Source organism: Anguilla rostrata, chromosome 12, assembly GCF_018555375.3.
Source record: "Anguilla rostrata isolate EN2019 chromosome 12, ASM1855537v3, whole genome shotgun sequence".
Taxonomy (NCBI): Eukaryota; Metazoa; Chordata; class Actinopteri; order Anguilliformes; family Anguillidae; genus Anguilla; species Anguilla rostrata.
The window spans coordinates 26,949,339-26,970,082 of record NC_057944.1 but is presented as its reverse complement, the minus strand read 5'-3'; the positions used below and the strand labels follow the sequence as shown (position 1 = coordinate 26,970,082).

At 38.7% G+C, this 20,744-nt stretch overlaps 1 protein-coding gene across 3 annotated transcripts in view; it reads left to right on the top strand.

Moving 5' to 3' along the window:
* The window catches only part of lsamp (limbic system associated membrane protein), an 878,287-nt gene that overhangs the window by 552,676 nt on the left and 304,867 nt on the right, over positions 1-20,744 (top strand). The gene's annotated exons all lie outside the window — the stretch shown is intronic.

Here is a 20,744-nt window from a genome sequence, read left to right as displayed (position 1 = left end):
TATGACGTGACAAAAGCTGTCTGATGTGTGACCAATCACTCAACGTCCCGTTTTAAATTCAAGCACTGGCATGGTGCTCAGGTATTGGCAGGAAACCTCAATATTAGCAGAGCTTTAATGATCATTTACTGTTACATAAATAAATACAGGCTGGAAGGGAACAGCAGGAAGGACATGACCCTGGACCACTGAGTGACTCACCCCAAAAAATTTGTGGATCAATGAGAAAATGGTCGTACTGCCAGTTCACATTTGCATCATTTTCAGACTCAGACTGTGACAACACAACAGAGAAGCCACGCAGGACTGTCTGCTCGGAATGATACAAAAACATATTAGTTTCACTTGTGCAAACGTGTTTAAAGTCTAGAGAGGAAAGGGTGCTGAAGGGTGATACGGCCAGCTCTGCGCTACGTGACAGTAGGTCGGTTCAATTGTTCAAGCTTGTGAGGAAATTGTTTGTCTGTTTATTTTAAATGTATGAGGAATTTATACTGCTGGGATTCTCCTTTTTAGTAGAATTAATGATGGTTTCACTCTGAACTTTATTGTTTAAAGCATCACTTGTAATTAGAAACAGGAAGAAAATTAAAATGCCGTGGTTTGCTTCATGTTCTGTAATGAACATTCTGAATGCTCCAGACCAGACGGGGTATAATTGGGAAGGAGAAATATCTAGCGCTTCCCTGCCTGACTAATGACGGCACTTTATTTTCCTTCTCTGGTGCGTATCACTGCATGTCAGTGGTGTTGCAGAGAAAATGGCCTCTGCACTTGTAAAAATGGGAACATTCGGGCCTACGTATCGAGCCTAGTTCTGGGACACCACAACAGAGTCTAGTGTAGTCAGGTGTAGGGGAAATACTTCTACTACTTATACTTATGGAATATTGAGGATAGATAGTTGATGTCCACCTCAACAATCCCAACATGTAGGAACCAAGGAATGTAGGACATAAGAATGTAGATTTCTATAGCCTTACAAGGGGGTCATCAACTATACTGGTAATACACTAATACTCCCACACTCCCACAGTGAAAAGAAGGCTCATAAATAAAACCTCATACTGTGACCAAAGGGTACAAAAATATAATCAGTCTCATAATTACTCAGTCACATAAAGTTAACTGTCAAATCATGATTATGAATTTCAATATTAAATATTAAAATAGATGGCTTGTTCACCGTCTGGAACCCCTGGGTTGGTCAGCGTTCCAGGTTTGGGCTGTCTTAGAAGCCCGTCTACATTGTGGTTTTCCTAGCTGATCGGACGAAAGGGTTTTTCCGTCCTTCCGGGGAGTCATTCCTGGAAACTGTGTGGGTTCTCTGTCACAGGAAGGTACATAGACTATTTCAGGTTTGCTTGTTGCTATGTTGCAGAATGATAGCAATGGATGCAGTTTCATTAGCAGACATGCCAGAATGTCACGTTTACTCTCCGTTAGAAACCACTGGTCGTGGGGTCTCTCCATGTGTTCCTTTGTGTTTGTGACCTTTGTTCTCTCTTTCTTCGGAAGGCAGCCTAGTGAATAGTGAAGGGAGAGAATAATGTTGAGGAAAGCAGATTTATAGTAGCCTGGGTACAGGAAGTGGTATACTGTACCCAGTCACCATTTGATCTTCAGTTTTTCTGACCATGTTCGCGTGGATGTTGAGTGAGTCTGTCCGGTTGGTTTGAAATGGACGCACAGACCCTACACAGGTGAACTGTCAATGAATTATGAAACATTTAACACAGAATCATTTATCATTTCAGTTAATTGTTTGAAGTTGGCTGAAATCCATTAAGATCATTTATATCCAAAATTGATTTTATTGGGTTTTGTTAAAACATGTTAGAGACATATAGAAGATGTACTGTAGATAAGCACTTTTCATCATATTTTCAGTATTTAAAAAAATGTACAAATAGTAGTTCCTTTGCTGCACTCAGAAATATTATTGAGAATCTTTTGTTTGGTTTTAGTCTAACATTTGGCTTTGAAAATTTTATAATTCATATCTTCACCCTGTCATCGGGATTTCTCAGTTTTGTCCAAGCTTAATGATGTTGGAAATTTCATGTCAATAAAGATCAACAGATGACTGGAAATAGTTTCTGAAAATCACAAGACCATTCTCAGAAATTGGCAGTAATAGGTCCTTAACATAAATAAGCACACAGTGCATATCAATTGTTCAGTGCTGATTCAACTTTAACAGTGTTTACTTGTGTGTTTACGCTAACTGTTAAATGGTTCATATAAAAACAAGCAATTTCAAACATGGATCATAATTGGATAAAAAGTGAGCATGCACATAAAGTATGTCACCCTCTCTTGATTTGGCTGAGAAGCACTTTAAAATGTTCCTTATACACAATCGCATCCTAAACCTTGATATCTCAATGACGGGAATTTGGCAGCTCCACAGAGCTTTCTTCCACAGCTCCGCGGGTTAACATCTGAGAGATGATAAACAGCTCCGGAGTCTTCCAGAAGAACTGTAGATATCATGAAAATAACATCTGCCAGCTCTGCATGTCCTTGCCGCATTGAGAGGGTTGATGCTGGCGTGTGTCATCTTGGTTTGGCATTTGAAAGGGATCAAGCCAACTGACTCAGCTCAACAGTAAGACTAAAGGAAGAGCAATGAACCTCACTCATGGCATACTCTCATCCTTATTTTTAGTAAGCAATGACACAGGAGAAAGAGGGCATGATCTTGAATTCAAAGCATGTTTGTCTCTATTATTCATATCCATGAAAACAAAATTTTCTGTTTAAATTGAAATGGACAAAAATTAAATGGTGTCTACTCAAGTCTCCCTTTTTTTTGAAAGCAATTGTGAAAATTCTTTCTCAGTGTTTGTCCTTTACTGTGATTCTTTTAGGTACGCATTCGGTTTTGATGGGTATATTGAAATAATGTGAAACCTCTGTTTGTTTATTTGTGCTTTCAGCGCTGTTAAATCAAGTCCATAGCCACTGAGTTACAAGCCATGTCCGTAATCATTTTCTTATAGAAGTCATTCTGTCTTTGAACACTGAAAGACTGAGATGATACATTAGGATACTTTAGCTTCAAAGGCTAAGAAAGTACGTTTTTGCCTATCTTTGGCTTTTACCAGACCAGGAACCGTGTCACTTCCAGGCTTTGTTAATGCCATACGAGGATATGAGCTGTCTGCTTCCCACTTGCTTGACTTTGATTAGAATAACCTTAAGCTGTGCCTGTGATTAAAAACAAATCTTGCTGGAAAAAAGGCATATTGTGAACACAGATAGCTTCCTCCGCACTGGCTCTCGGTTAACACTTCCATTAGCTTTATGTTTGCTTCCAGAAGTTTCCACTAAGGCTGATCCTGCAGGAAACGGGAAAACATCCAAACAGCCACTGACATTCAACCATCTGTTCGATTCATAGTTTCGCCATAAAATGTATCGGTTATTTCCACATAAATAATGCCTCGTGTTATCTCAGAGTCTTATAATGCCATTTAGAGGTGAGTGTTGCTCAGCAAACCAAATAATATAAAAAGGGAACTTCTTAAATGAAGCTATAAGGTTACTGCTGGGGATGGATAACCATGTCAAAGCTTTTGGGAGAAACCGGCCTGTTATTCATTAAGGTTATCCTGGGTGCAAAGGCCCTGCGGTGCCTGTGTGTCTCTTTGCCTTCACCCTTGTGCCCCCTCCCTGCTTCTGGGGGCGTTACTTTCTCTGTAGCACTGGCAGAGTTCCACGTGCCCTATCATTCTGAGCCGTGGATTTCTGGGTCATGTTCGGTTTGAGACTGCAGGATGTGTTGATGGATCTCCACGCATAGGTGCTGCTGGCTTTCAAATAAATGTCCTAAGTTCAAAGCCATAAGAACCAGTTGTTGGTGATGTTCACTAACTTAGCTTTGAAGATTACTACTATTTCTCCAATTGGGGTTTTTTTTATCATTAATGGATTATGAAGTCCCTACTGGTTAAAATTAAGCATTCACCGGTCTAAGATTGTATCAGGCATGCATTCTGAGGTGATGAGTGTATCCAGATCTACAGTGACATTTATGAACTATTTCAATTCAATGAAAATTTTTATTTTATTTTATATTTTTAAGTTAAAAAAATCAAAGACAACACTTTTTAGAGTAGTCACGCTGCAGAATTTAATAAAACAAAAGTACAAGCATATGCCATTATGGACATATTATTAACGCTTTTTAAAGCAGTTGTAAGCAGGCATTTGCATTGCGATAAATGGAAGTTATATGCCATGTGTTAATGTGCAAAGCTCCTCTGCATGCAATGCACTATGTAAATGTTTGGCTGTTGTCATCCTGTCATGCTTCAGAGAAGTTTATGAATGATTTATTATGTAGAAATGTGGTGCACATGGATGATGCATGCGTAATGAAGATTTCTTCTTCGTGGTTCCTGAAACAGGGATGTTGTCCAGGTGAGGATTAAACTGTGCTATGTGAGTATTTTATGTTTTATTCAACAAAGCAGACCGTAAGTATTTCAGAATGAAGGGTTTTTAACTACTCAGCTTGTGCCGAACTTTCCAGAAGAGGAAGAGATCTGATTACTGTCATCTCCGTCTTCTCTATTTAGCTTGTTGTTCTACAGTAACCTTTCATTTTCACACATTTGCACAAGAAAACCTTTTTTTCCCCAGGAACAAACACAGTTTTATATATAGTTGAAACTGCTTACTTGAGGGAAAATAAGGAAGAATAGAAAATATGATGGGAAAGATATGAGATACTGACTCGTTAAACCCAAGAAGAAGCCGGCTTTCGTCTAAATTTTAATTAATCTCTCGAAGCTCTTTTAGCGTGCACCAAATGCAAATGTGAGATATGTTTTTAATTTAAAAGGGAACGTTCATGGTTTTTATGCTTGAATGCACTTGCAAGAAGTTGTCAAAGACAATAGATCGTTCCAGGAGAAAGGTAATATGGCAGGGCCTTATCGGACATCTGAACGGCTTTTTCCTTCAATGCATACAGAACCTTTTACTCCCTAACACAAATGATGCTATTCTTCTCCATACATGCATCTCAGCCTCCCTCATAGGTGGGAGAAGATGTTTTGAACAAGTGGTTCTGCCGTCAGAATGGCAAAGTCTTGACCTCACTAATATTTTATATTTCTTGCAGTATTCGTTTGTTTTGCAGGAAGGAACATCAAACTGTTCAGTTTCATATTACATCAATACCTCACATGAACACACAAGCAAATCATGATTGCGTAACTACTGAAAACACAGATTTATACAGTATTACCTTTGCACAAGCATGGTTGGTGATGCTCCTTCACAACAATAAACACAAATATAAGCCCATGCACATACCTCTATACACAGAATGCAGAATGATTTTTGGGTTGAGTGTAGAGAGAATAATCGCTACACTGGGTGGACGAAACAGAAACGAGATATCTTTTTTTTATCGATATCTCTTTCTTGATATCAATTGACAACACTAAACCCGCCAGTTCCCCATAAAACCAAATATTAAAGTAACAATTAAAGTCACAATTAAAGTCAACTTTGATATTTTGTTCTAAATAGTACTGGACATTCAGTTTTCTCTATGGTAAGGTCTATCCCAAGCTTGAGGCAACGACTATGTTCTCTGTAAAATAAGCTGCCGAGGCACTTCACTGTGATGACTGTGGCCTCTGAGAGGTCATCTTTCACTACAAAGAAATTTGATGGATCTGAATATCAGTCCCAGCACTATGCTGGTGCTAGTGGTGTTCTGGTTTTTCACAGCTAGTTTTTATAGCAGAGCACTGGTAGGTGTTTTTTTTCTGAGGGTAGCTAATGCTCATTAGGGCACAGGATCAGTATTTCGTATTTATGAAACCTTGTAGCTGCTTTTTCGACAGATGGAACAGCCACCCCCCACTCCCCCTTAAAGAGACTGTCAGTATGGTCAGGAACTAGCCTCCCCTCACACTTTACTGCAGGTGAAGAAGAGAGCGTGATCAGTGTTCAGCCACTGTCATTTCCTCCACCAGCCTCGCTGGTATGATCACAGTTCTCAGTCCCAGATGTCCTCCTGGAGAGCTTATGATAGGGCTTAGAGGACTCCTCCAGTGATGAACATGGCTGTGGCTCCAGATGTGTGGCAGCCTGCAGTTTCTCCTGATTCAGAGTCAAACTGCTGATCTGACCTTCCAGTGGGACAGCTAAAGGCTGTATAGCCTCTGCACCGTTTGTGACTGTTGTTACTGTTGTCGCTTTGCATGGTGATACTCTTCTTTATACTTGTATTTGAAAAAAGAGTCTGATATTCTGAACCTTTTTCCAAACCAAATATAGGAAGATAACATCTTATATGAGGCCAATGCTGAGATTAAGGCAGATGTGATGAGGTGATATATTTCATGTGCTGCTGATTCTGTAAATTAAATTAAAATTTTTTGCTCAAAATGCAGCCCAATCATAGTCATCTGAACCTATTTTTTTTATTTAATTTTCATTCATCAATTTTATCAGGTAAATTGACAAGCAAAGCCGTACAGAGACCCACTAGTTGCATGATTCATGCTGTCTGCTTAACAATGAAGAAATAGTTACTCAAATAAAATTCGTTGTATTTATAATGAGCTCTGTGCACATCTACTTGTTCCATGAATGTGGAAACTTGGATGCAGTTTGAATTTGTGCTGCATTTTTTTTTTACTAGGGATGCATTGGTATTGGCCAAAATGGCCAGACTAATACCTATTATTGACATCGGCTCCAGAATGTCCATATCGTGTAGCCCTATAATTAAATTTCTCACACTTCTTTTTATTGGAGAGTAAAACAGATCACTACAGTACATCCATGCAGCTGTTTTTTTTTTTTTTTTTTTTTGCACATGTGTCACTAACTCGTGGTTTCCTCGGTTCCTTCTAGAGAATTACCGTATTGTTGCAAATTGTGAATATTACTGAGAATTTCTCTGTGTAAAATAATGCAATTGCCATTAGCTCCTGATGAAAAATATTAGACCAGAGAATCCTAGTGCAGTGAGTTAACCATGTAGTCATACTTTTCTCATGGGCATTTGAGTGCTGAATAACAAGGGAAAGACTCAGAGCCTGAGTAACAAGGAAAAGACAGCTTTTAGGGACCAGGCTGGCCGACCCCTCTTTTATACACAAAACTGTATCACAAGAGTCTCCTGATGGGCTGTCTTCCTAAGAAGGCACTGCCTGCTCTGTGCATGCCAGAATGAATAGAGGGAAAGGAGGGGAGGAAAGATTTATTGCACTAGGTGAACGCATGAATCAAATCTGGAAAGGATATCGGGCTCTTTAATACAGAAAAATTGTCAGGCTGCTGGACTGTATTTGTTGCGTAGGATGGTGGCTGCTGACTGTGCAACAAACCACAAGTGCTGCGGAGTGGTGGTAATGCGGTAATGCCGCCAGCAAGTTCCCCTGCACTACTGAAAACATGAGCCTGAGGTAGAGCTGCAGAGTGGCGATAATGCATGCATACTGCATATATAGAGCCCCTGCACTACTGCAAATGTATGCTTACTATAGAGCTGCAGAGTGGCAGTAATGCATTCATACTGCATACATTGAGCACCTGCACTACTGCAAACATGAGCCTAAGGTAGAGTTGCAGAGTGGCAGTAATGCATTCATACTGCACACATAGAGCCTCTGCACTACTGCAGACATACTGTATGCTTACTGTAGAGCTGCAGTGTGGCAGTAATGAATTCATACTGCATACATTGAGCCTCTGCACTACTGCAAACATATTCTTACTGGAGAGCTGCAGAGTTTCACTGCCATTCTTCATTTGAGGGTTGAGATTCTCGTGCCTCATAACCATGCCATATAATAGCCTTTCTTCAGGAACAATGTGATGAGTCAGATATAGCTCAAATTTGCCATGATGCATCTCAATTCAAGGCATTTCAATACAAAATTAGTCTGAAAAAAAAACATGTTTTAGATACACATTACTGGAGAAACTTGCCGAGTTGAATGTAGTTTATTTTGAATCCCATTGGGTCACTGGTTCATCCTGTATATTTGGGGAAATCTCCACAAAGGCACAAGCCAATAATTTTCATTCAGAGTTTGCCTGAATCTTTCATTTATGGTAATGATTACCATCTTTGATTTTTTTTTATTGACCAGAGGTTTTGTTATGAGTAATGAAAGGTGTACTACTGCACAATAATCTCTGTCCCTCTTTTCTTATCTCAGGGCATTATTTGTCCAATTTAACTAAAAAATGTACAGTTATAGTCCACACTGGTTCTGTTTTGTTACATTTTCCTTGTAAATTGTTATTTAATTTCATTTTTCTGCAACCTTAATAAGTTTTAAAAATACTTCATTCCTTTATCAAATGAGAATTATATTATGTTTTTCTAATGGCTGGAACATACCGGCACATGGGTATGCTGGACCCAGTGAGGTGAAAACCGTGGATATATTGTAAAGGTACAAGCAACTGTGAGTGACCAAATAAAAGGGGTGAAATGGGGTAAAATACTCTGTGCTTATAGTGAGTAACATGCTGTGCCTGTTTTCACCAGGTGCCACGTCACACTTGAAAGCAATATGAAAGTGCTTTAATGGGCTATTTTATGATGGCATTTTGTTGCTTTATGGGCTGTTTTATGATGTTTCTGTATGTACCTGTTTTTGTACTGGACATCATTCTGCAGTATGCAGAAGTCTCAGTGTCATAGGTTTCATTGGTTTTGGTCACTTGAACACCTCCAGTCTATGTTGTTCTAGGCTGTGGCTTTGGAGTAGGACCGCCTTTTATGTCACTGTGCAGAGCAGGGATACTTTATTCACAGAAGCATTGCCTGCTGGGATATCTCTTCACCACTGCTTTCAGAAATGTGCAGAGTGTTTTCAGTCTCATAGCTCAAATGTGAAAATCTGCATCACCAAAAAGGCCCAGCTGGGTGTGTAATATGAATCGATATTGGACTCTTAGGTGCACCCACCTGCCTAACTGTAAAGTGTGTTTATGCCATCATGCCATTGGAGAATTTAACAGGGTCTGACTTCCCTATATATACTCTACATGGCCAAGAGTATGTGGACACCTGTCATCCAAAGTTATCCAAAGTTGAAGCATTGCTGCAGGGATTTGCCTTAATTCAGCTAGAAGAGCATTAGTAAGGTCAGGCACTGATTAGGCAAAGACATATTTTTTCTTGATTTGGCTCTGTACTCAATGATTTTAGATATGTAATACAACAATTCACATGTGGTTAAAGTGTACATTCTCAGCTTTTATTAACAGTATTTTCACATTATATTTTTATTTTAGTGCTGTATATGTCCAAAAAGTACAGAGACAAATGAAGACTATATACAAATGGATAGATAGCCTGTTGTGTTGCTAGTTAGGCTGCCTCAGGAAGTAAATGTTGGTGCTGTGCAGTTTGCAAGCATTTTGTCTAGGCTGGTGCTGCTCTTTCCAAAGCCAGAACGTTTCCACTCGAGTGATTATGATCTGTGAGGGTTTATCTGTGTTTGGGAGACAGTAGGACAGTGTCTCTTGCTCCCAACTTCTTCCCTCACATTGCATCTAGGAGCAGGTGGGGACCAGGAACAGTTTCAGAGCAGGTATCATGCTTAATAATGGATTTGCACCCCACTGAGAGCACATCCTGGTCCTCTCTCCCCTGAATTAATAGCAGAAGTCGAGACAAAGACTGCAATATATACTGTATACAACTAGGCATTGCAAAATTGGAGAGAGAAAGGGGGGGGTATATAGGTAGAAGACAGTCCAAGCTTTTCTTTTTAATCAAATTGCACTCATATGAATTAAAACCAATGGTTCAAATTGATTCTAACTTTCAAATCAAACATTGGTGTGAATTTATTCACACCTAGATTATTGGAGTTTTGAGAGATGGTGCAATTTTCTGCCTGTCACATTTGGAAGCCTGCATCAGCATCATTGAGAGCTGCTGCATACTTCAGAGCAGGGGAGTCACTCTCAGGTCCAGGAGCACTGCAAAATCTGCAGGTTTAAGTGGTTTACTTTCAATCAGTCACCAATTTAGGCCTTTGTGACTAGGCTTTTACACTGTTCAGCCAATCACTGACTGAAATTAAACGTTCTCGTGCCAAAAACCAGCAGATTATGTGACCCTTTAGGACTGGAGTCTGTAACCCTTGCTTTAGAGGATTTTTATGAAGCTGAACACAGGGATCACAGGCTGTGCATTTTCAAGCTCTCTTTCATATTAGGGCTGTCGCGATACACCAGTTTTGACGATAACATAGTTTTTTAGTATTTAAAATCGTAATGTCATGTTAATAATCCGGCTGCAGTATATTGCAGGGGAAAATTTATTTCCTTGAAAACACAATATCTACTAGGGTTTTTTAGTTGCTTGTTTTGCTAAATGTTCTTGGATCTCTGGTTCTTTTTCCCTTAAATATTTTGTAATCCAAGATAGCTGTGTTTATATATATATTATATTCATATACTCTGACACCATTTTGAACTCAATCCTCCACTGTCCTTACAAGTCAATTGAGTAGCAGGACAAATTTGATGGGACTTTTTGCTTTAAACCCAAGGCCATTGAACTAATTGCACTTAAAGCCATTTTCTTTTGTACCCGCTTTTGGCCAAAGCTGAACAGTAATCGGGTACCCCTCCCCCAAGTATAACAAAATTAAATCTTTTTTTTTTTTTCTCACATTATTGTTCAAGAAGTAGGCAAAGGATGATTGTGGTGGTTTATGTTGGTCGTGGGGTATATGCTGTATTTATGGTTAAATATATTGCTTACTGTAGCTCAGCACAGATTTACAGTATATACCATTTCAAAGGCTTATTTCCAAATTCTCATACATTATTCTTCCCCCAAAAATTGTTTCATTTTGTTCTAAGGTGGGGTATGGTCAAGTAAAGTAAGTATGGATTCACAAATGGGGCATGTTTCGGATTAAATCAGGTGCAAGAAAAATTATACTTTTGAAAGTAGTATCTGCCATTTTCACAACGGCTCAGAGTTTGCTTATAAAATACCATATATGTATAACCTAATGGATATTGAAATTAAAACTTAAATAAAAGTAAATACCACTTTTCACATTGAAAATTCACTTTTGTCCAGTTCTTCAATAACTTGGCCAAAGAAAAAAAAAATTAAATTAAATTAAAATGGAATTTTCAATGAAAAATGTTGTGATCTTTTAGAAACCCTTTTTGAATTTCACATCTCCAAGCTATTAGACTTATAGCAAGTCAAGCTTTATCTTTTTATTATTTTGTTTTTTTAAGTATTTTATGTACATTGTGTGTACCCCAAATGCTTCATGACATATTTCACAGGTTTTGATACTTCAGTCTTGATAGTATACATCTTCAAATACTGCTATCATCAATGTAACTCTCCCACGCACAAACACAAAAGCTCAGATAAATGCATCTGATTAATTAAGAATTTTGAGTGATAGCATTCTTTTTTTAAAGATTGCAATATACCATGCCATAGATATTTTGATAATATTATCATGATATTTTGTGCCATGATAATCGTTTTAATAAAATGTGATATTGTGGCATACCTATTTCAAATTTCCCCTGAATAAATGTGTCCTTTTCTACTATTCACTATACAAGTTGTATACAACTTATTTACACAATAGCAGGCAAGTGTGCTAATTCAGACATGGTCCCTGTTTCTCTAACAGGGTATATATGTGGGCAAGTCTTGTTTTCCTAATGGGGTACGTGGACAAGCCTATTTCTCTAATGAGGTTTGTGAGCAGGGCATTTGTGAGTGGACCATGTTTCTTTAATGGGGTGTACTGTATATGTGGGAGGAGTTTTTTTTCCCTAATTGTGTGTATTACATTACATTACATTACAGGCATTTAGCAGACGCTCTTATCCAGAGCGACGTACAACAAGTGCATTGGTTCACGGTGTAGAGGTGCAAAAGAAACACACTAGAGTGAAGTAGGGATCGTAGTGCCAGAAGTGACCACGATCAGGACTCCAACCCTGTAGAGTAACCTGTTCAGCAAACAATCCTACCAAGTACAAACTAGTACTGGAATTACATTTGCCTAATCAGACAAAAACAACAACAACAACAATCCTGCCAAATAAACTAACATAATCGTATTATCCTAACTATCCTAACTAGGTACATGTATGGGTATGTTGTGTTTCTTTAATGGGGTTTGTAGGCAACCCTTGTTTCTCTATTGAGTAATGTGGGTGGGACTTGGTTCTCAAATTTGGTATTTGGGTGGGCTTTGTTTCTATAATGGAGTTTATGGGTGGGCCTTTTTTCCCTGATGGGGTAGGTTGTGGGTGGGCCTTGTTTCTGTAATGGAATGTGTGGGCAGGCTTTGTTTCTGTAATGGAGTATGTGGGCAGATCTTGTTTTTCTAACAGGCTATGTGCGCGGGGTATGTTTCTCTAATGGGTTTCTGGGGTACTCGCTTATGATCCATTTCTTTAGAAAAGAAGGCTATTGGATTTTTGGAAATGCACATAAATATGACTCATGCACACCTCTGCACTGTGCTTCTCAAAAACAAGACTACAAGAACCAGAGAAATACAGTCTGTGTACAACACAAGTGCAGTTCTACTCGAGTAGAGCGATTTTTCCTCTTAATGCCTACCTTCATTTGAGGCTTAGAAAAATATGTCACTCCTATAATGCTTGGCCTATTCGCTGAGAGTTTGTTCCTAAAGTGTCCAAACCAGGGGAAACCTCCATAATGTTCCAGGAATCATGGCAACATTCATGGAAATGACTCAAAAATATATATAAAATGTGCCAGGAGAGGAAATTTCGAGCTGGTCTGAGAAGGTTTCTTGGGTCTAGTGTGATGGGGAGATGTTTTCTGAACTAAGGGACATGTTATGACCATCCAGCAGTGGCTTTATGTGCTTGAATGGCCGGGTCAAATGGGCTTTATGTTCATGTATTCTTCCTCTTCTACCCTTTACCTGTAATCTTACTGTTTATCTTCACATTCTTCACATCTGTGTATCTTAATCACTGGTCACCATGAAACAAATCACATGTTCTTGAGCAAGCATGGTAAGTAGTTAAGTTTTTTGCAGAATACTCCACAACCCCAGGTTGTGGAGTATTCTGCAATCTTTCATCTGACGGAATTAAGGCAGTCTTCCGGTTTTGTCAATTTATTTGGGAAACTCATCCCCTCACCAATAGTTGAGTGTACTGTTGTAACTACTGGTGTGCAAATTCTGAATGTGAAATCTTCGGCATTCAGACCCAAGGTTCTCTCATTTGACCTGGTCTACAGAGCTTCCCTCGCCACTCACCCTAATATCCAGCCTAACCAGAGCATGTCTTCCTTAAATCTGAGTAATAGATTTAAGCCATGCTTATGCATTTTAATTATTGCATAACTCCCTTACCTTCCAAATTCCAGAAACCCGGCTGCTAATATGTGTGGCAGCATTACCACGATGATTATAAATCAACTGTTTGCTCAAGATTCTAAATTAATTATAAATGCAAATAGAATTTGTTGTTATTATCAGTGGAGAGTCATTATCATTTATTTTCCTTTTTTGAAATTATTACATAACATTGTGCAGTGTTGCAACCACCAAGCTCTGAGCACCTGGTCTGAATTCCTTACTGAAATCTGAAGAAACAGTCCCTTGATTCTAAACTCAGTTTGGTGTTCTGAAATGAAAGTGAACTTTCCTTCTGCCAGAACAATAAGAAACATTGATAAGCAGTCTACAGGTCTGCAAACTTTGATGTGATTTTGAGAAGCCAGGCTTTGTAAGTCTGTGTGCTCCCACTGGAATATTTTATATTAAGTTTAATGCTGCACTCCCATTAGATCTTTTTTTCTGAGAAATTGCATTTCAAGTTTTTTTCTTTTTCTTTATTTTTGTAATGTCAGTGTCCCAGAATGTTTCTCTCCTATGGATAAAGTCTCATTATATGTTCCATTTCCGAATCCTAAATCCTGGCCTTTTTAATGCACTTCAGATTCAGAAGTAAAAAAACACAGGAAGAGTTTAACTGAACAAAGTTCCTTTTAATGAATATGAGCACATTCATGGACGTGCTCGTGTCCAGTTCCATTTTGCCAGGATCTCAAGAGTTTCAGGTACATCACAGGAAATGGTATGAGCAGCGGAATCTTTGCCTCTCTCAAGCATTACTTCCCACTATACTCAAGGAGCTTTGAAGTCTTAAAAGGAAGGAAACCTTCAAAGTAACAAGCTCTGTAACCACACGCTGATGTGGCACTGCTGCGGTTCGGCCAGGGACACCATTTCATGTTGCGATGGCGTTTTATGATTCAGTGAGAGGGAGGATTCACCCCGAGAAACACTTAGCACAACACCGCTACACCATCTTCATCTTACATTTGATCAAAGCCTTCGGCTGCCAAAGCGCACCGCTATCTCTCATATGCAGCCAAAGTAATTGGTGGGCTTTTCATTTAGCCTGAAAGAGCACAAGGTTATGTTCAAACACAGCGTGATGCATATTACTTTTCTAAATGAGCCATATGACTGCATTATCAACATCTGTGAAAAGCCTATTATCCTGTTGGGATGAATGAGGAAAACTAGTAATAATGAGCTGTTAGTCAGGAAATTATGGTTTATTTCTTGACCGATGCTGTTATGATAACGATCTGGCCATCTACTTGTAGATGTTTAGCTGCGTAGAGACTCATGAACTTTCCATTGTCCGGGGCAAGGCTGAGACAGTGACATATCTTTTATGTGCAGCGTTCTGATCACACTCAACCTCACATATAAATAAATAATGCATCTTTCACACCGCGGGACAGGGAGACTAAGGTGAAACTGATGCACGACATTAGAATGCTAATATTTGGCTAAATTCAGCCAGCTGTGTCCTTGCTATGTGTTGCCAGGACTTGCTTTTGCATTGTTTCGTTTCTGCTTTCACAGGATGCCCTATTATCACCTCTCCCAACCGTTGTAGAAAATGGTAGTTCATTGTATTTCATATTAAAGCTGTAACACGTAGCAACACTGAGTTTTCAACAGTCCTTGCATTCTAAAATCTCATCAGTTTCAATTTATAAATTTATAAATGATTTGATTTACAAATGTGAATTCACTTATTCTTGTTTATACATAAACCACACAGGGCATCTTGGTAAAGAACAATTAGATATTGGACCAACATATATGCTAATCATTACCTTAAATTATTTTTGGATTAGAAATGCATGAATTCTTTGTCTGGATTTATCACCCACCCACACACACACATACACACGCTATTAGTTGTGCATAGTTGTGGTTTGCTTGTAGAATGTAACTCAGTTAGCACTAAAATGAATATTTTTACTCTGTATAGCAGTAGATCTGCATACATTTGTATTGTATCTTTTAACATTGTCATTTAGATCTGTTCTTCCTTCCATGACCAGTACTATGGTAACAGAATTGTACAGATTATTATTTATTATAAAAAATAAATATTTTACTGATACAGTTGTTTGTGCTTTGAAAAGTCAAGCTATTACTAACATACTTGAGAACCTAAGTAATTCAATCCAGTTCTCTTCAAGGAAGTCTAATATAAATGTGTACTTTACTGTGCATCTCTCAATTTTTACTTATTTAAAGTATTGTAAGGCAATCCATAGCAGCCCAAGTGGCTACATCTAGATAAGCTAAATGTCCTGTCTAGGGACTGTACATAAGCAGCAGAGGACTACCTGGTCCTTAGGTATGTGACCTTCAGGAGCAGTCATTTGATTGGGCAGTGCGGATGAGCCCCATGGTCTGGTATCGAATCCAGATGTTGCCAGGGCCCACTGTGTCTGGCAATGCTGCAGGGTGGTGGGTAGTTGGCAAGTTGCCAAGGCCTTCACATTTCACTGCACACCAGCACCCCCTTCTGGCTAGTCAAGCACGCACAGTCTGCCTGCACAAGCTGCACATTAGGTGGCCTCCTCCTCAGATCTGTGTGACTTGGGAGTGGTTTTGGCGGAGAGCGTGTGCGTCTCAGAGGTGATTCCAGAGATGAGCTTTGCTTAGGAGCACAACCGCTCAGTGGAAGGAGGAAGGGTTGAAATGAAAACCAAACTTGGTGGAAGGTATGTTCTTGGTGAAGCAGTAGGAGGGTCTTTAATAGTCTTTTCAAATAAGAATATGAAATCAGTACGGTATTTTAATAATACAGTCTGCTCACCAAACATGCCCCCTGATACGCATTAAATGTTGCCAGTGTGAATGAAATAGTTTTAAATGCTGTCCTATCACAGTTGGTTTTCTAATGAGTACTATCGATCAGAAAACTCATTCATACACATTCAGGAAAAAAAAAACATTAAGACTGCCTATAAATGTTTTCATTGCATATTTTCATTCCCTGAGTTAAAAGCTCTGCTACAATGTTTTTATAACTGCTTAACCCTGCTGAACTGTGAGCCACCATAAAGTTTTGAAATCTTCATCTTAAGCCCACTGCCTCGCCTGGTTGACTTTAAATTTCAAAAATGACTGATTGCAGAAGAAATGGCAAGGTAGACTTAATGAAACTTATAATGGCCCGAGCCTGTACTGTCAATCACCGACTGCTTTAAACTAATCAAAGGATGTTGCTCTCCATAACAAAACAAAGATCTGATTGGTGCACATCAGTAAGTCACTGATAAGAGCCGATAGCTCAGTCCACTTTGGGGTTCACAGAGCCGTGCTCTCATCAGTAGATTGCAAGACACTCAGCTTGATAGGCACACTTAGCTAGGAATCATCTTTGATTTAGAGGACTCTTTGATCTTAATCCGTGAACATTTTTTAAGAGTTTAAGAGTCAAGAGACGGAGCCAAACAGATTGGCAAATATTTTTTAAACTTTCACGTTGATTCAGAGTTCTAACTTAAATCTGAGGACGCCTGGGGAAATATGGGGACCAGAAAGCCAAGGGCCGCGTCACAGAAAAACCAAGCTTGGATTCGCCTGGATTCAATTTATGTTTGCCTTTCACTTTGGGCAGACATTAAATGCGTTTTTTTATTTTCTTATTTTCTCACCAAAATGAACTCATCAAATGGTGTTTGTGACAGATACAATGAACAATTTAATTTTACTTGTAAATCAAAATGAAGGACACATTGATTGAATACAGGCTAAGAACGGAGCTGGATATTGTGTGAAGCACTGTACCATGACATTAGCCAAATGGCTTTCCTGGGGTGTATAATTACAGGTTAAGCAATGCGCTAGCCAGCCATCAGTGTTTTGTTTACATTAGTAACAACATGTAGTAAGTTTAGCATGGTGCTTGACTAAAAGACACTAAATGAATCTTTTAAGTAACAGAATTCATCTGAATGAGTAGTCTTCTGATTATTGCAAATAATATAATAATTCTTACATAAATTACACACAGTATACTTTTTGTTTTACTTTTGTGGGAAAAGTAAAAAAAAAAAAGATGCTTACATTGTGCTGGTAATATTGCGTCATTATTTATTGAAATTGGTATTTAGCTTTAAAATCAATTTAAGCAATTAGATCAAAGCAAGCAAAAAAGGAATTTAAGGTCGAAGGTGTTCAAAAAGTTCAATAGATCTTCTACCAGCCTGTGGGTCAAATCCTACCTTAACTATTCATAACCTAATTCAGTCTAAAACATCAACCTAAATACACAGATGAAGTGCATCACATATTTAAGTAGACTCAAGCTCATTTTAATTAGTAATTTCTAAAACTTTACACCACAATGGTAATCAATTATGTTATTATTATTTTTTATTAAGATTATTAAGATGAAGGTCATACCCTGCTGCTGTAGTATATCACAGTAAAATTTAATTTAATTAATATTGAAAATCTTGACCTTTTCCAACAGTTATCGTTACAGCAGCACAGCACACTGCACTCTGCATGCAAATGAGCTTTATAGGAACCGATTTTAAGTTAGGCGTTTGATCTTTTAATGAAACAAATTCAAGATTGATTTGAAGCGTTACCACAGCAGTGAAAGCCTGCTGAAAATGGTAAAGTCAGACTAAGTCTGCAGGAATCACATGGAACCCAGAGGAACCCTCTTAGAGGAGAACCCTTCTGCTTTCAGTGGAACCCTTGAGGATACTGTGTGGATTCCAGTACCTAATTAGGATAGTCTGAAATCCTCAGTTTGTGCATTAGATAGTTCACTGTAATGACATGCTCAATGAGGTGGATAAAAATAAACGCTGAAATGTCACCGGTAACGCAGTATTCTTCACAAACTTGGCCATTGTGGCTTGTGTTGTGGCATGTCAAACATACACAGTTATTAAAACAGGTTTAGCAGATATCAAGGGCAGGTTGCCCTACATGCTTTATACATACTGTAAAGCTGTATAAAGCTGACTATTTGATCAGAGACATGCCTGATGAATAAAAAAACACAGAGAATGGACCCCCCCCCCACCACCACCACCACCACCACCACCACACACACACACACACACACACACACACCACACGTGCATTCATGTCTTCTCTGACTTACTTTAATATTCTAAGCAAATGCCAGCTATCATTGTAAAAAGGCAAATGATTGAACAAATGATTGAACTCACCAGTCACACTGTGCAACAAGAGATGCAATTTGCACAGCAAAATAACAAAGGTCCCGGTGAAGGGAACTAATCTCAGTCTTAATGAACCTCCTGGGGGGTGACACCACCCTCTGCGGGGTACACTACACTAATACCTCATCTGAGTCCCTTTCTTCTCCCCATGCCCTCTGAACTGCATGATACGAGGCTAGCAAGCCTGCTCTGCATTAAAATGATTCAATGAAAAATCACAACTCTACGAGTGCAATGAATATCGCAGCAGTGTGTAAAAGGGGTCACTGTTTCGATTGTTTGTTTTCCCCTGAATTTTTGAGTTTGGCCAAACCTTTTGTTGAAAAGTGCTACAACTTTAAAAGCAGTTTCCCCCAATACCGTACTAGAGTGAAAGCTTAATTATAATTCTAAATATGACATGGCATTAACCATCAAGGTTCATTTTACTTTTGTATTTAAGAGCATAATCCTCAGGCAGCTCTTGATGTCTCCTCATAAGTGAAATTGGGGGTAATCTACACCATTCCTACACCTCATCTGAAGCTGTTCAACCCTGAACACGTTTACCTCAAATAATTGTAAGGTTCAGCAATGCAGAACACTCCAGAAATTAGATTCAGGGTTTATCTGATGTGATATTGCAATTGAACCGCATCATGATTAGAAAGAAACAACATCTTACTGGAGCATTAATATGTACGTATTGAAAATGCATGTTGAATTTTGCCTGTTTTTTGTTCTTGTGCAAGTTATAATTCCAACAAAATAAAACTAGCAGTATTAATGTTTGTATAGAATGCAACAGGAAGATGCAAGCAGGGTCCTTTCATGAAGATACCTTTTTTCCTCATCTGCCTGTCTTGGTTCAACCAAGAACACGTGCAATTAAATGGACTGGTGGAAATAAGTATATGATAGCATAATCCTGCCTTGTGTGTAAGCTGCCATGGTAAAACAGCATTTGCCATTTTCACATCCGTCTCAAATACTCCAAGTGCTGGACTATGTGCCACTGCATGTGTCCTCATGGGCTGATGGTTATAATAAACCACATCGCTGGTTTTCTCCTGAGAGCCAGCAAGACCAGGCATCTTCTCTGCGAGACAGAGGGAACCTGCAGGACAAGAGGTATGACTGTAAAATCAGCAGAGAGAAATCCATTCCTTCCCATTGAGCAGGAAAATGATGAAAAACAGGAAGAAGACATGCACCTTTGCAGGATGCAAATTTATCCATCAGTGTAAACTTCCACAGCGCTCTGGTGAAACTCACAAAATTGCATCATAAACAAAAAAAACAAAAAAAAAAAACGGTCTGAGATGAGAACTTGCAGGTATTCAGCTTTAGGTAATGTTTGAAAAAGCCGTTCTATCAAGAAAAATACAACATATCAGTGATTTGTGTAGCTGAGTATCAGGGATTCATATTCCCAAATATACAACACAACACAACACATCATTGATTAGTATCACCGAGTATACAACACATCAGTCATTCATATCACTAAGTATACAACCCATCAGTAATTGTATCACTGTATACAATATGTCAGTGACTCATCACCATGTGTACAACAGATGTTGAAGTGCCACTCCTTTCCATGACCATGGTGTTTTAACATGAGCAATGTGGGAGATTACATTCTGAGCAACAAAAAATTGGCAGCTACTGTGTACAAAGTCTTTCAAATGAAGGATGACATGGCATCAAAGGAGAAATGCATTTTCCAGTGGATTTTTTCCATTAACTATTTTTAGAAAATGGTGAAATAGAAAGTTTACTGAATGAAATACAAGGATCAAGTTATAGACGTGTACTTATAGACTTGGAAAGAAAACTGACATAGTGAGATTTTTTTTGCGATTCTATCGCAAAATAAACTTTTGACATGTTGATTCTCAGAACAAAAATGCAATGATTTAAGTTTGGAGGCATAATTCCCCAAGAAGCACAGCAATATAATCTTAATGCCACAAAACAAGTTTCTGTTTCCAGTCTGCTAAAATGAATGCTAGTTAGAGCTGACAAGGTAATGAAACCGAAGAAGTCAGGCAGGTCAGGCTGTTTCTCTGGGAATCTAACAATGACCACAACAAGGGAGAGATCTCATATTACCCCACTACTTGCATCGGTGCCCTGGCTGCCTGTTTGCTTTAGAATTGATTTTAAAATTGTTTCACTTGTTTTAAAGCCC